The sequence below is a fragment of the Pleurodeles waltl genome, chromosome 10 (assembly GCF_031143425.1).
Source record: "Pleurodeles waltl isolate 20211129_DDA chromosome 10, aPleWal1.hap1.20221129, whole genome shotgun sequence".
NCBI classification, from domain to species: domain Eukaryota; kingdom Metazoa; phylum Chordata; class Amphibia; order Caudata; family Salamandridae; genus Pleurodeles; species Pleurodeles waltl.
In genome coordinates, this window is record NC_090449.1 from 914,336,077 (window position 1) to 914,353,554 (window position 17,478).

General features: G+C 49.8%; 1 protein-coding gene across 8 annotated transcripts in view; it reads right to left on the reverse strand.

The window, feature by feature from the left end:
- The window catches only part of LOC138262021 (ATP-dependent translocase ABCB1-like), a 920,359-nt gene that overhangs the window by 742,300 nt on the left and 160,581 nt on the right, over positions 1-17,478 (reverse strand). The window lies entirely within an intron of this gene.

Genomic DNA, 17,478 nt, shown 5'->3' on the forward strand with positions numbered 1-17,478 from the left:
CCAGCGGGCCCATGCCTCTGTCTCTAGGACAGGTCAAGTAGCGGTGTGTCTACCACTACAGGGCCCCCAGGGTAACCCACCAACCCAACAACAACAGGGACCTGGGGGCAGTGGGAGTGGGCACACCGTCCAGGGGACAGAGGCCCAGGGAAACAGGGCAACTCGGAGGGCTGCTGTGCGACAGGGGGGGAGGAGAGGCCCAGGGAACCCACTCTCCAAGAGGCCCTCACCACCATCATGGCTGCCTACCACCACTCACAAGAGACGATAGCGACGGTACTGGCCAGGTTCCAGGAGATCCAGGCACAGCAGGAGCAACGCTACATGGGGTTCAGCGACCAACTAACCAACATCTCAACCGCTATGAGGAGCATAGTCCAGGCCCTGAACCGCATAGAGGACACATTTCAGGACCATGTGGCATCACACAGGGCCCCTGTCACTACCCAGGAACAGGAACAGCCTACCACCTCCGCCGGCGCTAGTGGACAGGAGGCCCCACCACAACGACAGCCCCCCAGAACCCCACCTCCTGCTGAACAACAACCACCCCGCAAAAGGAGCCTGAGATAAAAAAAAACGACAGAGTAGGATGTCAAGTCCCCCGCCAGCATCACATACCCCCTAAAGTCCTCCCACTGTCCCACATGGCCACCCTGTCAAACCTTGAACTGCCCCTGCTCCATCCTGCCACAGGCGTATGGACAATGCACCTGTGAGAATGAGAACTGGACACCGCCATGGACATTACTCCACCCCCACCCATCACTGTTTCACCATCATGTACCAATATCTATGCACTAATAATAAATCACACATTGCACTGAAATCAATCAGGACTCAGGCTGTCTTATTTACAAATGTATGACACATTACATATCAATTACGTATTGTGAACATTGTGAATTACACATACCGAGGTAACTTAGCATTAGTCCATGGGCCAACCAAGCCGAGGTCACGCGGTGGCTCATACAGCACAGAAAAGGGAAGGGAAATTCAAACATCATGTCCATAGGTCTGGGGGGAAACCGACAAAGTTGAGATGCAGGAGGCTTTCAGGAAATGTAAAATGGCATGGGTGATCATTACCTGTGTGCTACTGGAAATACTGTGCTATTACTCTGTCCCTGTTGTCTGTGTCGTCCTCTGAGTCTTCCTCCTATTCACTCTCCGCAGGCTCCACAGCTACTTCAACACCACCATCTGCACCATCCTCCTGCAGGAAAGGGACATGACGTCGCAATGCCAGATTGTGAAGCATACAGCAGGCCACGATGATGTGGCACACCTTCTTTGGTGAGTACATCAGGGATCCCCCAGTCATATGCAGGCACCTAAACCTGGCCTTCAGGAGGCCAAAGGTCCTTTCGATGATCCTCCTAGTTCGCCCATGGGCCTCATTGTACCGTTCCTCTGCCCTGGTCCGGGGATTCCTTACTGGGGTCAGTAGCCAAGGCAGGTTGGGGTAACCAGAGTCACCTATTAGCCACACACGTTGTCTCTGTAGCTGCTCCATCACATAGGGGATGCTGCTATTTCGCATCACATACGCGTCATGCACTGACCCTGGGAACTTGGCATTTACATGGGAGATGTACTGGTCAGCCAAACAGACCACCTGGACATTCATCGAATGATAACTTTTTCTGTTTCGGTACACCTGCTCATCGTCTTTTGGGGGTACCAAAGCCACATGGGTCCCATCAATGGCACCAATGATGTTGGGGATATGTCCAAGGGCATAGAAATCACCCTTCACTGTAGGCAAGTCACCCTCCTCTGGGAAAATGATGTAGCTCCGCATGAGTTTCATCAGGGCAGACAACACTCTACTCAAAATCTTTGAAAACATAGGCTGAGACATTCCAGATGACATGGCCACTGTGGTCTGGAATGACCCACTTGCCAAAAAATGGAGGACTGACAAAACCTGCACCAGAGGGGGAATCCCTGTGGGTTGGCGGATGGGGGACATCAGGGCTGGCTCCAGCTGGGCACACAGTTCATGGATAGTGGCTCGGTCAAGTCGGTATCGTAGTATGATGTGGCGTTCTTCCATTGTCGACAGGTCCACCAGCGGTCGGTACACGCGAGGATTCCTCCTTCTCATCGCAAGTCCCAGCGGACGGTGCATAGGAAGGACAACATGGAGCACAGAGTCAGCCAAACCACAGGTACGTACAGACAGCTTGCACAGTTAAAGAATGGCAATGGGTTGAAAGGCGTGTATGTGTGGCAATGCAAGGCCTAGGCCTGTGTGTCGCATTCAAAATTAAGCCATGTACGCCCTTGAAATGGCGGCTGCCTGACCTGTGAAGTGGGACAATGGGATGTGAGGTCAATGCGCTGGCGGGGCACACCGTGGCGGTAGGCGGTCGAAGACCGCGGCGCAAAGCCGCATTGGTTAACATTGAAGCCTATGGGTTTCAGGAGCCAATGACGAAGTGCGCCGGCGGTCGTGGTACGCACCGCCGCGGTATGCACCGCTGCGGGCGTGACCGCCATTTTCTATCTGCTTAATCACTCGAGACCTGATCATCCACAGGAGAGGACCTATACTGCAAGTGCTGCTGTGACCTCGGTCTGGAAGATACAATGGCTGCTGCGACTGGGGAAAGGGCCCCTGCCTTCACGTCTGAAGAGTTGGAGAAGCTCGTGGATGGGGTCCTCCCCCAGTATGCGGTACTCTACGGTCTTCCAGACCAACAAGTGAGTACACGGGGTGCACATGGAATGGGCTATGCCTGTGTGGATTGGGGTGGATGTAAGTTGGTGGGGGGCGAATGAGGAGTGCAACGCCCGACACATGAGAGCATGTGCCATATGGCAAAGTTGGTGGGGGGGGCCAATCACCTCTAACATGCAGGTCATTGATGAATTCCTCCTTTCCACCCTGTACATGTCAAATAGGTCAGCGCCCATCAGAAGATCGAGATCTGGCGTGCCATCGCCAAGGAAGTCTGGAACTTGGGGGTCCACAACAGACGGGGCACCCACTGCCGCAAGAGGTGGGAGGACATCCGCCGCGGAACAAGGAAGACCGCAGAAACACTGCTGGGGATGGCCTCCCAACCTAGGAGGGGTGCCAGTCGCACCATGACCCCCCTGATGTCCCGGATCCTGGCGGTGGCTTACCCAGAATTGGATGGGCGCTTTAAGACATCACAGCAGACACAAGGGGGTGAGTATCAGCACATTCTCCTATCTTTCTGCGCAGTGGAGGCATCTGGGTGGGGGAGGAGGGCTGTGGGTGACATTAGGCCAGGGCGCTTTCTGTAGTGTAGTCCTCTCCCTTAGGCATGGCCCTGTGCCCCCGGCCCCCACCTCGGTAGGGTGACAAGTACAGCCATTGAAGGTCCAGCATCTCCCATGTGCGCGTTTGACGTCTCTTGGCCTGTTGTCCTAGTCAGTAGTACTGAGTAGTGTACCCCGAATGCGCGGCTTAGTGCATTAGGCTCCTGTGTCTGTCCTCTCCGCCAACGGTGTTGACATTGCATGCACTCAACCTGGTCTTCTTTTTTCTCCCCCCACCCTTTCTCTTCATCTTCTTGTGCATGTGTGCATTAGCATCATCAGGCGGAGGAGATTTGGCATCGGAGCACGAGGGAGCTGCAGGACACAAGGCCCCGGTGGGCCCAGGAACAGACACCGAGGGCACCAGTGATCCGGAGGGCGAGGGGAGCACCACGACGGGGACCGCTGGTGAGAGCAGCGAAAGCGACACGTCCTCGGACGGGAGCTCCCTAGCGGTGGCGGCAACATCCATGCCCCCCGCCTCTACAGGTACAGCCGCCACCCAGCGCACCAGCCCCGCCCTCCCAGCAGCCCCTCAGTCTTCGCTCCGTGCCGGTTCGCCCAGGAAGGCGCGCGTCTCCTTCGCCCCAGGCACCTCAGCCCCTGCCCCTGTTGCCCCTGCTGCCCTCAGTGCGGAGCTCATTGACCTGGTAAGGACGCTCATTGTTGGGCAGATGACCCTTTTGAATGCCATCCAGGGTGTGCAAAGGGAGGTGCAACAGAGCAATGCGTACCTGGAGGGCATTCATTCGGGTCAGGCTGCCCATCAACGAGCGTTCACTGCTCTGGCCTCAGCACTGACGGCAGCCATTGTCCCTGTTTCCAGCCTCCCTCTTCTTACTGCCTCCAGCCTTTCTCTGTCTCCTGTCCCTCAGCCTATCCCATCCACACCATCAGACCAGCCTGCACACACCTCAACACCCAAGAGCAGCTCATCCAAACACAAGCACCACAGATCCCACAAACACTCACCCAAGCAACACCCAGATGCAGACATGCCAACAGCCACTGCCACCCCTGTCTCCCCCTCCTCCTCGTCTCCCTCCTCCCTCCCTGTGACGTCTACACTCACACCTGCATGCACCCCAACATCAGCCAGTGCTTCCATCACCACCTCACCCTCCAGTACAGTCCACACTCGTGCAGTCACCACCCCCACTGCCATTTACACGTCCCCTGTGTCCTCTCCCACTGTGTCTGTCACCCCCTCTTCCAAGACACACAAACGCAGGCAGCCACCCACCCAACAGCCATCCAACTCACGACAGCCTACAGCACCAGCACCTTCACCCAATGACAGCACACCTGACTCTCCTACAACCACCTCCTCTACCTCCACTTCCATCTCCACTTCTCCTACCTTTTACCTTGGCCCTAAAAAACTTTTCCTGGCTAACCTTGACCTCTTTCCCCCCGATGAGCTCCCCCATCCATCTTCAAAGAGTCCCAAGAGCACCGCAGCCACCACCAGCCCAGCTTCGGGTGTCACTGTTGTGCATGGGTTCTGGAGCCCACCCTTTGCCAGCAGTGACACATCCATCAGCAGCAAGGACACGTCCAGCCCACCCCCCCCCGGCAAGAGGACCCGCAAAAACAAGGGCCGCCGTGCGAGGACCGACAGGGCTGCCCCCAAGGAGCAATGTGCGGCCACTTCACCACCCACACCATCTAGGGGAGGCAAGGGCCCGAGAGCCCCATCAAAGGAGCGGAAGGGCAGCAGGAGCGCGGAGAAGGTGGACCCCACATGCCACATCCCAGCTGGGAAGGAGGACACTAAGGAGGCCAGGAGTCCGTCCCCGAAGGGTCCAGAAACGTCACGGTCCGAGGGCGACTGAGCCGGGAGTCCAGGCCAGGTCTGGCTCCCTTGACCTGCTGGATGAGCACCGCTGAAACGGGCCCGCGGGGCAGAAGAGCACCGCTGAACAGGGCCCCGCCGTGGAGATAGGCACCGCTGAACAGGGCCCGCGGTGCAGAAGAGCACCGCTGAACAGGGCCCCGCCGTGGAGATAGGCACCGCTGAACAGGGCCCGCGGTGCAGAAGAGCACCGCTGAACAGGGCCCGCGGGGCAGAAGAGCACCGCTGAACAGGGCCCCGCCGTGGAGATAGGCACTGCTGAACAGGGCCCGCGTTGCAGAAGAGCACCGCTGAACAGGGCCCCGCCGTGGAGATAGGCACCGCTGAACAGGGCCCGGGGTACAGAAGAGCACCGCTGAACAGGGCCCGCGGGGCAGAAGAGCACCGCTGAACAGGGCCCCGCCGTGGAGATAGGCACCGCTGAACAGGGCCCGCGGTGCAGAAGAGCACCGCTGAACAGGGCCCCGCCGTAGAGATAGGCACCGCTGAACAGGGCCCGCGGTGCAGAAGAGCACCGCTGAACAGGGCCCGCGGGGCAGAAGAGCACCGCTGAACAGGGCCCCGCCGTGGAGATAGGCACCGCTGAACAGGGCCCGCGGTGCAGAAGAGCACCGCTGAACAGGGCCCCGCCGTGGAGATAGGCACCGCTGAACAGGGCCCGCGGTGCAGAAGAGCACCGCTGAACAGGGCCCGCGGGGCAGAAGAGCACCGCTGAACAGGGCCCCGCCGTGGAGATAGGCACCGGTGAACAGGGCCCGCGGTGCAGAAGAGCACCGCTGAACAGGGCCCCGCCGTGGAGATAGGCACCGCTGAACAGGGCCCGCGGTGCAGAAGAGCACCGCTGAACAGGGCCCCGCCGTCTCAAGCACCGCTCCGCTGGGCCCTTCATCTCAAGCACCGCTCCGCTGGGCACCGCTGTCTCTCCACCTCTCCGCTGGGCCCTTCTTCTCAAGCACCGCTCCGCTGGGCACAGCCGTCTCAAGCACCGCTCCGCTGGGCCCTTCATCTCAAGCACCGCTCCGCTGGGCACCGCTGTCTCTCCACCTCTCCGCTGGGCCCTTCTTCTCAAGCACCGCTCCGCTGGGCACCGCCGTCTCAAGCACCGCTCCGCTGGGCCCTTCATCTCAAGCACCGCTCCGCTGGGCCCTTCATCTCAAGCACCGCTCCGCTGGGCCCTTCCTGTCATGCACCGCTCCGCTGGGCACCGCCGTCTCAAGCACTGCTCCGCTGGGCCCTTCTTCTCAAGCACCGCTCCGCTGGGCCCTTCATCTCAAGCACCGCTCCGCTGGGCACCGCCGTCTCAAGCACCGCTCCGCTGGGCCCTTCTTCTCAAGCACCGCTCCACTGGGCACCGCCGTCTCAAGCACCGCTCCGCTGGGCCCTTCATCTCAAGCACTGCTCCGCTGGGCACCGCCGTCTCAAGCACCGCTCCGCTGGGCACCGCCGTCTCAAGCACCGCTCCGCTGGGCCCTTCTTCTCAAGCACCGCTCCGCTGGGCACCGCCGTCTCAAGCACCGCTCCGCTGGGCACCGCTGTCTCTCCACCTCTCCGCTGGGCCCTTCTTCTCAAGCACCGCTCCGCTGGGCACCGCCGTCTCAAGCACCGCTCCGCTGGGCCCTTCTTCTCAAGCACCGCTCCGCTGGGCACCGCTGTCTCTCCACCTCTCCGCTGGGCCCTTCTTCTCAAGCACCGCTCCGCTGGGCACCGCCGTCTCAAGCACCGCTCCGCTGGGCCCTTCTTCTCAAGCACCGCTCCGCTGGGCACCGCCGTCTCAAGCACCGCTCCGCTGGGCACCGCTGTCTCTCCACCTCTCCGCTGGGCCCTTCTTCTCAAGCACCGCTCCGCTGGGCACCGCCGTCTCAAGCACCGCTCCGCTGGGCCCTTCTTCTCAAGCACCGCTCCGCTGGGCACCGCTGTCTCTCCACCTCTCCGCTGGGCCCTTCTTCTCAAGCACCGCTCCGCTGGGCACCGCCGTCTCAAGCACCGCTCCGCTGGGCCCTTCATCTCAAGCTCCGCTCCGCTGGGCACCGCTATCTCTCCACATCTCCGCTGGGCCCTTCTTCTCAAGCACCGCTCCGCTGGGCACCGCCGTCTTAAGCTCCGCTCCGCTGGGCCCTTCATCTCAAGCACCGCTCCGCTGGGCACCGCCGTCTCAAGCACCGCTCCGCTGGGCCCTTCATCTCAAGCACCGCTCCGCTGGGCACCGCTGTCTCTCCACCTCTCCGCTGGGCCCTTCTTCTCAAGCACCGCTCCGCTGGGCACAGCCGTCTCAAGCACCGCTCCGCTGGGCCCTTCATCTCAAGCACCGCTCCGCTGGGCACCGCTGTCTCTCCACCTCTCCGCTGGGCCCTTCTTCTCAAGCACCGCTCCGCTGGGCACCGCCGTCTCAAGCACCGCTCCGCTGGGCCCTTCATCTCAAGCACCGCTCCGCTGGGCCCTTCATCTCAAGCACCGCTCCGCTGGGCCCTTCCTGTCATGCACCGCTCCGCTGGGCACCGCCGTCTCAAGCACTGCTCCGCTGGGCCCTTCTTCTCAAGCACCGCTCCGCTGGGCCCTTCATCTCAAGCACCGCTCCGCTGGGCACCGCCGTCTCAAGCACCGCTCCGCTGGGCCCTTCTTCTCAAGCACCGCTCCACTGGGCACCGCCGTCTCAAGCACCGCTCCGCTGGGCCCTTCATCTCAAGCACTGCTCCGCTGGGCACCGCCGTCTCAAGCACCGCTCCGCTGGGCACCGCCGTCTCAAGCTCCGCTCCGCTGGGCCCTTCTCCTCAAGCACCGCTCCGCTGGGCCCTTCTTCTCAAGCACCGCTCCGATGGTACAGTGGGCAGCCCACCCACTGTAGAGACATTGAGAGACTGTGGCTTTGCACTCCCCAGGATGGTACAGTGACAGCCCACCCACTGTAGAGACATTGAGAGACTGTGGCTTTGCACTCCCCAGGATGGTACAGTGGGCATGGTGGCTCCTCGTGGCTCTGGCGTCGTGGACTCATGTGGCTGTGGTGCCCCCCCCCTTCCCTTCCCCCTGAGGTGCCTGTAGTTTTTACATCTGATGCCCCTGCAGTGTTCTCTCCAAAGGACTCAGGTCTCCTGTGTGGGCTTTGCCCTTATTTCTCAAAACTTTGGCCCACGGACATGATGAATTCGTAGGATGTGCAGGACTTGTTACTTCAGTTATACACTGATGTGTATGTCATTAGTTTTGTTGTGAATATCTTTCATGGTTGTACGATAATTTTCAGGAGCTTTTTGGTACATAAATATTTATTCCAAATTTGATTATGTCCTAGCATTTTTCAGGGGTGTTTGGGTGGTGTCACTGTGACTTGTTGCTCTGCATTGGTTTGTACATAGTTGGGGGGGGGGGTTGCATATGTGTGTGCCCGTAACCTTTCGTCCTCCCCCTCCCGTGTGTCGTAGGTGCAGTACTCACCGTTGTCGTCTGCGCCGGACTTCGTACTCGTGGTAGATGAGAAGGTAGACGAGAGCAGGTAGGATGTTTAATTCGGGTTCCATGCTGTCCTCCTTCCTCCTGGAGTGCGTAGTGGTGAGCGTTTTCCCGCCCGTAGTCTGTTTCCGCCGTGTTTTTATCGGCGGTGCTCCCGCCCCGGAAAAGGTGGCGGATTGGTGAGTTGGAATAGTGTGGGCGGTACATTGGCTGCCGCCTGGCTGTTGGCGGTGACCGCCGCGCTGTTTGTTTGTACCGCTGTGGCGGTCGGAGTGTTAAAGTGGCTGTCTGTGTTTGCGATTCCCGCCAGGGTCAGAATCCCATATTTTTTACCGCCAGCCTGTTGGCGGGTTGGCCGCCGCTTTAACACCGACCGCCAGGGTTAGAATCACCCCCATGGTGTGCAATGGATAACCAGACAGAGCTTGTAGCTAACTCATGCAGCAAGCTGAAGTTACTTCACTGAGAACGACTGCAGCAAGAGTCAGTAGACACAACTGATAACTGTGCACATGCTCAAATGTGCTCTATATAAGGAAGTGAAAACCAAATTAATTTCCCATTGTGGCATCACAAAATCTTTGGATGGTGTCGTATGAACCAGTCCTTTAAGAAAATGCATCACAACAGGTGATTTAAACAAGGACGGTTGGTCCAGAAAAACAAAAAGGCTGAAAGGGCTGATAAATAACTTTTACTAGTGCTCACAGTTTTTGGTGAGCTAAAGACCAGCACAAAAAGCAAAACTTTTGACATCTTTGCCTGTAATGTATTTGTATTGTAGGATCTACACCAAGTAACAAACTTATCCCATCATCCAGGGAACATAGTTTCCGTGGAAAACATTTGACATCTTTGACTGTAATGTATTTACACAAGGATGGTAGGATTTACACCAAGTCACAAACCTATCTCATCATCCAGGGTATATAGTTTCTGTAGACAGACAGCTGGCTGCTAGAAGAGGGAGGGAGATTGAAAGCATTCAACTGTCACCTCTCAATCTCTCTGCATAGAGGTATTGATTGTGGAGGCCAGGGTACAGGACCTACTGTCCTGATCATATAAGAGGGCAGATGCCTGGAAGTTCTGATTACCACACTATTCTTGACCAATATAGAGCAACAAAGATCATGGTTCTTCCTGAGCTTTTTCAGAACTCGGAGCAGGAAACACAGAAGTGGGAAGGCACATAGAAGTTCTAATTTAAGCGGAATGAGTTGCCATGAGAGAGCCTTCTGGAAAACTCCAGCATGGACATTTCTGACACTTCACATTCTTGGTGGTAGCAAAGAGATTGAGACGGGTTTCTCTCTATTACTAAAATATGCCCTTCATCACTTCTCAGTTTGGCTGCCATTTGTGATCAACTAGGCATCAGTGGCTGAGTTCACCAGGCTTGACTTTAAGGATCCTACCAATTTCCTCACAATCAAGAAGATGCCCTCATAACTCAGCCAGTTTCAGAGATATGGAGCCTCCTGGCCCAGGGCCCAGGACCCTACTCTGCCTTACTTGCTGTAGTACCACATGGCAGTAGTGTTATCCGTGAGGACTTGAAATTGTGTTTGGACATAATGTTCAATAAAAATATTGTGATACACAAATATTGTGTCAAGATTATTGTGATCTCAAAAATATCATGGACAGGAATATCTCCCTGATTTTAAATGTTGGTTTTAGTATTGTTGTAAAAAAAATGTTTTCTCAAATCTCCTTGTATGTAATATTGTCTTAATTGTTTAAATATGAAGTGTTTTGTACTTTTTTGTTCATATTTGTGTTTATATGTAAATTTGTTTTCCACTTTTTAAAAAGTGTAAACATTTTAATTATAACTTTGAATACTCTTTTGAATGATGTATCTGGTCATTTATAGGAGTAGGATGTTGGATTTATAGGGGAAAAGGGAAATGGATTATTAATATATTTGAATATTAATGGCCGTGTACATTTATTTTTTATAATACAGTTTCTTTATATATTGTTTTTATTGATAAAATGGATGAAATATGTTTTCAAAATCTCATTTTGCAATTTAGTTTATGTTATGCACAACTCTATATTCTAAATTGATTGCTTTTAGAGAGATGTAAACATTTTGTCATTTTTAAAAATGTTTTACATAATAGTATGTTTTTATAAATGTGTGGTTTGAATGTTTTCTCTTTATATACAAAATAACCTGAAATGTGTTATGGATTTATTGTGTTCTTCTTTCATTTCAAATTTATATCAAGTTCTAATTGTGAAATAAATCCCAATAAAAAATGTTAGGGATTATCTGTATCAAAAAATTACAAGGTAATGTTTTACTAATTATTTTTTGTAAAAAATAAGCAAATAAAAAAATGTAATTATGTTGTATTCAATTAATCGTATGTTTAGTAATAATAAATATTGTAGAGTTTAATATTTTTATTATGGGAATACTTTATTATTCCAAACTATAGAATACATATTATATACTATATATTGAATATACAAAACAAACTCCTTTGAATTATTATAATTTAAGTAATCAAAAACATAAATCATGTATGCATGTAATCATAAATGGTTACCTAATACATATGTATTATATTTAATAAATAGTGTTTTGAATATATAATCTATATCTAATGTGTCTAATTTAGTAATGTATTTAGTTTATGTTAATGTATTATGTATTAGTGCATATATTATGTTGGAAGATGTTAATAATAATAATAATAATAATAATAATAAGTGTATTGTATAATATTTTCATTTCAAATTATTTATATTGGTATTGTGTTGGGTTTATATTTTAAATAATTATTAAGTAGGAGTCGGTAAAACGAATTTCACATCTTCACTGTTAAATACGGTATATGTGATGTTTTACTATGGATGGTGAATAGTAATTGTTTTCTCTCCAACACTTTCATAAATTATTATAGTTTGCAGTGCCAATTGTAAATGTCACTTTTTTACTGCCCAACACCTTCCCCATAACGGTTTAGATTTGAGTAGGAGTAGTAAATGTAACCTCTTTCATGACCAATGCCTTCCCTAAACTAGATTGGATGGTAGTGGGAAGAGTAAATGTAGCATTTTAGTGGCCCACACTTTTCCCAAAGTGGATTACGTCAGTGTGGGAACAGTAAATGTAACCACTTTAGTGTCCCACATTTTCTACTAAGTGGTTTATATTGGAGTGATAAATAGTAAAAGTCACCCTTCAAGTGTCCAACACCTCCCCAAATTGGTTTTGATTGGAGTGGGAATAGTAAATGTAACTCCGTTAGTGTCCCACACAGTAAATGTAACCCTTTAGTGCACTGCACCTTTCCCAAAGTGGTTTACATTGAAGTGGGAATAGTAAAAGTAACCACTTCAGTGTCCAAGTTTTTCCCCTAAGTAGTTTAGATTGGAGTGGTAATAGTAAATGTCACCCTTTTAGTGTCCAACACCTTCACCAGACTAGATTTGATTGGTGTGGAAATCGTAAATGTAACCCCTTTAGTGTCCAATACCTTCCCCAAAAGTGGTTTGTATTTGAGTGGGAGTGGTAATTATAACCCCTTTTGTGCCTAACAACTTCCCAAAAGTGGATTGGAGTGGGAATAGTAAATGTAACCCCCGTAGTATCCAACACATTTACCTAAGTGATTTAGGATGGAAAGGAAATAGAAAATGTAACCCTTTTATTGTCGAACACCTTCTGAAAATGCTTTAGGTTGAGATGGCAATAGTAAATGTAACTCTTTTAGTGTGCAACACCTTCTCCCAATTAGATTAAACTGGAGTATGGAGCATTAAAAAAGTAGGGGAACTGTGATACTGTGTGGAATGGAGGTGGGGTGAGTGAGTGTGGGGACAGGTTCAAAGGCTTGGCTAAAAAAAACAAAATATTCAGTAGCCTTTTTTAGTCTTTCACCTTCAGTTAACTACATATAAAATAACACACCGCTAAAATTAAAATTAAATACAAGTTAAGTTAATCAGCAGGCAATGCACATTATGAAACCTCTGTTATTTCATGCACTGCAGAGGTCTGTGTCTGCAATCAGAGAGCCACAGTATTTAACCCTGGTTGGAGTGGTAGAGAATAGTGATGAGGTCCCAATCTGTGACTTAAAGCACTGTGAATATGCAAGTCATTATTTCAAACTCGTATTACACTCAGTAGAAGATATCAAATGTACAAAATTTAAGATAAAAAAGCACTTCCAAAATATAGATTTTTGTAATATTTGTACTGTATGTAGTGCAACTTCTTTTTTATAACTGTTCTTTCAAAGCACACACTTCAAAGCTCGGCTTGTAACTCCCTTGCAATACCACTCAAAAAGAATAAAGCTGTGTTACAGAAATCTTCAAATAATTCCATCAATTAAAGCAAATATCAGCATGCAAGCACCCTCGAAACTTGTAGAATAACTAGTTGCACACATTTACATTTTTATCAAGCAAACTGGGCCCTGGCAAGAAGGCTTGTAAAGCTGCCTGCCCCTTCCTTTGTTTCACAGCACGAGAGACTCCTTGCCTTACACTTCAATGGAAACATTCAACTGTCGGAATTAACCATCCCCAAATGGTTGCCTTTTCACAAAAAGTAGGGGAACTATTGGGCATGTTGTGTCATTCAGATCGCACTCACTTCTACCACTGCTTCCAGTCACTATTACCGATGCACGGACTCTCTCTCTGACACCTTTGTCCTAAAGAGTACAGACTTCATGATGGAAATTAGACAAATGGTCCACCGAAAACTGCTCTGATGCTCATAGAAAATGTGTCAGCTTGGACAGGACATAGCCTTGCTGGACAATTTAAAGCACCCATTTGTCAGATGTGATGCTCTGTCGTCAATGGAGGTAATAGCATATTCTGTCTCCAACGTGGTAGCCAGTGTAGCTGATACAAGTTAAACAGTTGATAGGAGCAGCGGTAGGAGCTGGTGACTGAACAGTTTGCTGCCCCAGAGGGCCTTTACATTGTTGTTGGATTGTTGATCTTGGCTTTGAAAGCACTAGGGTTTCTGATGCATTGAAAGTGGGCTCGGCATTGGTGTTGTTTTTGAACGAACCCACTCCTGAAATCTCAAACGAGCAAGACTATTGGGGATACTGCCTCAGAAGCACAGAAAGGCCTGGGTACATGTTGTCCCCCTGCTTTCCTTACAGTGCTCCAGGGATGAGTCTACCTTGTCTCTGAAGAGACTGGTGCCTCCATATGGCATTTCCATCAATGTTGACTGGATGTCACTGAAGAAACTCGTGGATCTCATCCAAGTGTGGTGCACAGCAGTATAGACTACTCAGCCCAAGCAGTCAGTTGTGTCCAGCCCAGAATGGATGACATACTTCACTGCATGCTTTCCATCTTAAATGATCTCCTCAAGTTTTGCATGGTATTTCTTAGGGATTGCTGGCACGATCTTGCTGCCCGTACCCCATAATGCATGCATTTATTTTACCAAGAGGCAGTTGGTACTTAGGGAATGAATGGCAACACTGGCTGAGGAAAACATCCTCTTTCTGAATACCTCAATATAATTTGATTCCCTATAGGGAGAACTAATAGGGAATGTGTTAGTCTTTAGCCTACTAGTGGACACCTAGACCACCAACCTTTAAGATATAGGGTGTTGTGTCAGGAAGACTGTGTCACCAGAGGTTAGTCTGTGTTTTCTGATCATTTGCCTATTTACCAGGAGGCAAGACCAAGGTTTGGCCCAAGTGTCCATTACTGTGTCCATCAGAGCTTCATTAAAAGAAATAAATTGTTCTGCCATAGCTTGCCTGCACTGTGGGACTTCTGTCAGGACATCATTCTATACCTTGATAGGTGGGAGTTGCACTGATAACGCATTGGATAATCACTGCAAAACATGCTGATTCTACTGTTGAAGGACTAAGGAGGGATTTAACCCAGGGTCTAGTGAGGTGTCCAGCTCACTGTCCTGAAAGTCCATATTACGATTATCATCATCATAGTGATGGGATGTATCATATCCTTCATCTCCAGTATTATCTCGATTAAGTTGACCATGTCCAGAGACTGAGCCAAAAGGAATATGAAATATTTCTAGATGAGGTATGGGTAATAGTTGTGTTCTGCAGAATAACAATTTGGTTGGACCAGGAGTGTCCATGGTTGTAGAGGACGTATTGGGTTCAGCTCACAATCAGATAAAACAATAGGTTCCCCTCTGGTGTTTGCAGTGTCAATGCCAGCTTTGACTGAACAAGAACTAGTGTGGATCATGGGACCTTGTTCAAAGTCAGGATCGGCATGGACTCCATAGTCAGAGTGGATCCCGCTGCAAATTCAAGAGGCACAAATGGCATTGACAGCAGATTGACCCATAGTATTTCAACTGTAGGCATCCTCAGATCCTTGCGGCCCAAAGGCATGCCAGAGGAACCTCTGCCTGGAGAAGAGCTGAAGAGCCGAGGAAGAAGAACTGCTCTGCCTGTGATTGTGCTTTGTGGAGCCCTCCTTCAGTTGCTGTTTCTGCCTGTGCTAGAGGACACAGCCTGGACTTTGCTTTGAAGTAGGCCTACTTCAAAGGAGAAAATAGGTATAAGAAGGACACCCAAAACCCCAGACTTTAGAACACTTCTGGAAACTAAGAGGAACCTCTGCCTGGAGAGGAACTGAAGAGCCGAGGAAGAAGGACTGCCCTGTCTGTGACTGTGCTTTGTGGAGCCCTCCTGCAGTTGCTGCTTCTGCCTGTGCTAGACGACAAAGACTGGACTTTGTGTTGCCTTCCTTCTTGTGAAGAACTCTACAAGGGCTTGATTTAGAGCTTACCTCCTATTGTTGGAGGTCCCAGAGACAGCAAAGACCTCTCTCTGCCAGCACCTGGAGCCTCTGCTGAGACTTCTGCTCTGCCAGGTGGTGCCCTATCCAGTTGCTGGTCCTTGACAGGTGAAGCTGGTGGACCAAGTTTGGAAATTCATGCACAGATCGCCGTGCGGGGAAATTTCTGATGCAACTTCAGTGAGCGGCTAAAGAAACGACGCGCTGCCAGCTCAGCAGCTGAAATCGATGCAGCACTTGCAGCGCCGCTGTCAAATCGACGCACGCAGGTGGAAAAGCGAGGCTCGGCATCGTAGATGGAGGCTGCAGCAATGCAACATCGCTGGGTGCGAAAAAACAACGCAAGCCTGCCCTGACCCAAGGTGCTTTGCCTGGAATGATACATTTCTCTCCTGCGGGGAAAGAAATGAAGCACGCGGATCGGACCGGAGAAGGAGAAGGAGAAACAACACACGACCTCACTTGTGGGTGAGAAATCAATGCACTGCTTACCTTTTTCAACACACGCTCGCCTGTGCGGGTTATTTTGACACAACCCAGGTAAATTTTCACAATAACAGCGTTAGAGTTGTGTTTAAAAGAACATGAAGATTATTTTTGCATTTTAATTGATAACTTGACTTGGATATGGTGGATTTTTGTTGTTTTGGTCTTGTTTTGTTTAGATAAATATTTCCTATTTTGCTAAACCTGTGTTTTGTCATTTTGTAGTGTTTTCATTGAATTACTGTGTGTGTTGGTACAAATACTTTACACCTAGCACTCTGAAGTTAAGCCTGCCTGCTCGTGCCAAACTACCAAGGGGGTGAGCGGGGGTTAGCTGAGGACGATTCTCTTTTTCCCTGACTAGAGTGAGGGTCCTTGCTTGGACAGGTGGTAACCTGACTGCCAACCAAAGAACCCATTTCTAACAATCAAGTAAAACAACAATTTGTGATGGCAGCATGATACAAGATGACCATAGGCGTGACCTTAATATTACTGAAATGGTTTGGACTGTCCAAGCCGTCAACAAAACCATTTCTTCACAACCCCTGTCCACATCTATGTGGTCATCCAGATGTCTGTCTGTTGCTAGGCAAATGAAGCAATTCATGTCATGTATGGTGTCTCAATTAAGCAAGCTATTACAAGCTATCTATCTGGGTTAATTAGTTTATCTGTAGTCATTCCAATACAATTTGCATGCCTTTGTCATCATTGAATATCATAAAACATGAATGAGAGAAGATGAATTCCTCAAAAAATAAAACATGCTTCCACATTTCTAATTACTGAAATCTCTCAAATTGCCTGAATCCAATCTGCAATAACATTCTGTTTTCCAGTAAAGCATGCCCCTCTCAGATTTATCTTATGCTCCAAACAAAAAACCCATAGTTCCTTTGCCAAATCTGATAAGCATTGGGACCTGTTTCCCCCTAGCTGATGTAGAAATTTTAATGCAGACCCATAGTTCATTTTTATAAACACTGCATTTCCCATTAAAAACATTCTTGTAACTTTAATCTTATTATCAACTCGAAAAACATTTATGTTCTGTTTCCTTTCCACACCAGTCCATAAAACACCAGTGTCCTGGTCTCCTAATCACATTATGCATCATTTTCATCTGGCGTCTATCTCTAACCCAAAGTTCAGCTTGGAACTAAAAATGTCTCAAACATTCCATGCCTTCAGATTCTCCAACCACTAAAACAACTCCTCCTTTGCCTAGTGAGCCAAATTTATCCTATCGCCATACCACAAACCCTGCCTTCAAGTCTCTGCCTTGACTCTCTCCTCAGAGTTTAAACTCAAATCCAACAGATATTATCCTCATAATTAAAACAATACTTATCTGTCAGAAAAGGATGAACATTCTGTATGGGAATTATTTGTGGGTTATGGGAGTTCTAAAACTATATTGCTGGTCCTTTCTACAGGTTTCCTCCTACAAGAAATGTCAATCTGATATTTTGGGTAGGTGTCTGGTATTGAAAGGTGACAGCATTTTTCACCGTACATCAAATCAGAATTTCTGTGTTTTTCAGAAATCTAAATGGTTGATAAAGTCCTTAAAGTATATTTACTACTTCTATTCTTGC